The sequence below is a fragment of the Myotis lucifugus genome, unplaced genomic scaffold, assembly GCF_000147115.1.
Source record: "Myotis lucifugus unplaced genomic scaffold, Myoluc2.0 scaffold_47, whole genome shotgun sequence".
Taxonomy (NCBI): domain Eukaryota; kingdom Metazoa; phylum Chordata; class Mammalia; order Chiroptera; family Vespertilionidae; genus Myotis; species Myotis lucifugus.
The window spans coordinates 1,961,184-1,964,182 of NW_005871095.1; the positions used below are offsets into that span (position 1 = coordinate 1,961,184).

General features: G+C 43.0%; 1 non-coding gene across 1 annotated transcript; it reads left to right on the top strand.

The window, feature by feature from the left end:
- Positions 1–2,524: 2,524 nt before the first annotated feature.
- LOC111825945 lies at positions 2,525–2,685 on the top strand. The gene has a single exon (XR_002829177.1). It is a non-coding gene; the product is annotated as a U1 spliceosomal RNA (small nuclear RNA).
- The last annotated feature ends 314 nt before the right edge of the window (positions 2,686–2,999 follow it).

Genomic DNA, 2,999 nt, shown 5'->3' on the forward strand with positions numbered 1-2,999 from the left:
TAGTTCCCGGGATGGAAAGCTGTGCCGATTCTGATATGACTCTACTCTCACACTTCTTAAAACGAGTGCCACCCCATCCCCCTGTCAACTCACAGGTGAACCTTCTCCAGGAATGGAATAGACTTCTTCTGATCAAGCTGCCTATGAAAACAACCTATATAGTAAATATTTTTAAAATATTTAAAATGGATGAATATTCTTAAAAATTGTAAAAGACAATAAAGAATAACAAGGCCAAAAATGAAGGGGAAAACTTGGAGACAGCCAGCATGGAAGCTGTCTTTGCCTTGAGGCCATCTGCCAACCCTAGAAATAAGAACCTCTGGGCAACCAAGGGCTTGAACCCAGAATAAAAAATTGGGGCCAAGAATAGAAAAGCCACTCCACACAAGAAGAAACCTAAGTGCACAATAAATGTAGGAAAGGGTTGAAATATAAGTAGTTGGTGAAATGCATTTGTAGATACACTGGGAAACTGTGACAGACCCCTTCCACTGGCTTTGGTGAGGAAGGGGGAGGCAGTGGGATCTTTCATACTCCTCCAAGAGAATCTAAACTCGTTGCCCAGTTTGGAGAAATTTGCATATGCATTTTGACCCTCTTAGCTAATTAGTTCCAAGCCTAGATTACCATAGATCAGTGGTTCTCAACCTTCCTAATGCCGCAACCCTTTAATACAGTTCCTCATGTTGTGGTGACCCCCAACCATAAAATTATTTTCGTTGCTACTTCATAACTGTAATTTTGCTACTGTTATGAATCTTAATGTAAATATCTGATATGCAGGATGTATTTTCATTGTTACAAGTTGAACATAATTAAAGCATAGTGATTAATCACAAAAACAATATGTAATTATATATGTGTTTCCCGATGGTCTTAGGAGACCCCTGTGAAAAGGTTGTTCGACCCCCAAAGGGGTCGCGACCCACAGGTTGAGAACCGCTGCCATAGATATCTCTAGAGCAGTGGGCCTCAAGTTTGGTGTGCTTTACAATCGAAGGGAGAAGTTGTTAAAGCACAGGTGGCCAGGCCCCACCCCCAGAGTTTCTGATTCTGTAGGGTGGAGGTAGAGCCCAAAGGTGTGCCTTTCTAGCAAGTTCCCAGGCAGTGCTGATGCTGCCTTTGGGGACCAGACTTTAAGAACTACTGCCCTAGAGAAATGCGTGCCTTAGCAAAGGGGCAAGAATGATGTTAGCAACATATTTGTTCATAGCTCCAATCTGGAAATACCCAATATCCATCAATAGTAAAATCAATAACTAAATGGTGGTACAGTGGAATATTATAGAGGAAAAAAAAACAATGAACAAACAATAGGTATACAGAAGAACTTGGCTGAATCTTAAAAAAACATAATGTTGAACAAGATAAATCAAACATAAAATAATCCTATATAATACTATATAATAAAAGCCTAATATGCAAATCGACCAAATGGCAGAACCACCAGCCACTATGATGCGCACTGACCACCAGGGGGCAGATGCTCAATGCAGGAGCTGCCCCCTGGTGGTTAGTGTGCTTCCACGGGGGAGCGCTGCTTAGCCAGAAGCTGGGCTCACAGCTGGCAAGCACAGCAGTGATGGCAGGAGCCTCTCCCGCCTCCGAGACAGCGCTAAGGAGCAATGAGCTAAGCCAGTGACAGCGAACCTTTTGAGCTCGGCTTGCCAGCATTTTGAAAAACCCTAACTTAACTCTGGTGCCGTGTCACATATAGAAATTTTTTGATATTTGCAACCATAGTAAAACAAAGACTTATATTTTTGATATTTATTTTATATATTTAAATGCCATTTAACAAAGAAAAATCAACGAAAAAAATGAGTTCGCATGTCACCTCTGACACACATGTCATAGGTTCGCCATCACTGAGCTAAGTTGTAAGGAGCAGTGAGCAGGCGGGCAGTAAGGAGCGAGGGTTCCTGGACTGTGAGAAGGTGCAGGCCGGGCTGAGGGACCCTCTCCCCCTCAGTGCATAAATTTCATGCACCAGGCCTCTAGTATATAATATCTTATTCTGTTTATACACAGTAAAAAACCAGACTGTATTTTTTGGAGATGCCTAAGTGCTAAAACTATGTAAAAGATAAGTAAGGAAAGTGTGCACAATTATGTGCCAAAACTATAGAGAAAGAAAGTGAGGTTAGTGGCTCCCTCTAGAAGAGACAAAGAGCATTGTGATAGGGCAGGGTGTGCAAGATGGTGGGGTTTCTGGAATGTTGGCAATTTCTAGTGTTCGATTTAAATGGTGACTAAATGGTAGTTTGCTTTATAATATTTCATTAAACTGTACATTTACCTTTTATGCACTTTTATACATGTGTTATATTCATAACAAAAAGGTCAGAATGAACAATATTAAATTTTCTATTCATGAACCCAGCTGAAAATTTTCTAGCACCTAGTGACATCACAGCCATCATGATGTCATAGTGCAATGCATTACTCACATGTTTGTGGTGATGCTGTGTAAATAAACCTACTGTGCTGCCTGCCAGTGGTATAAAAGTATAGCACAGAGATACTTCCCCGGCAGAGGAGATACCATGATCACAAAGGCGGTTTTCCCAGAGCGAGGCTTACCCATTGCATGTGGGATGTGCTGATCCCTGGGTTTCCCCAAATGTGGGAAACTCCTCTGCATAATATGTGGTAGTGGGAGACCACGGTTGCACTCTCCCCTGACCACCCCCCCGCCCCCCAAAAAAGTATAGCACAGACAATACTTAATAATAAACAACTCTGTCAGTGGTTTATGTATTTACTATACTATACTTTTTACTGTTATTTTATTTTAATACTAGAGGCCCGGTGCACAAAAATTTGTGCACTCGGTGGGGGGGGGGGGGGTCCCCCAGCCCGGGCCTGTGCCCTCTCACAGTCTGGGACCCCTCAGGAGATAACGACCTGCTGGCTTAGGCCTGCTCCCGGGTGGCAGAGGGCAGGCCCAATCCCTAAGTGCAGCCCCTGGTCAGGCTCAGAGCAGGCTGATATAT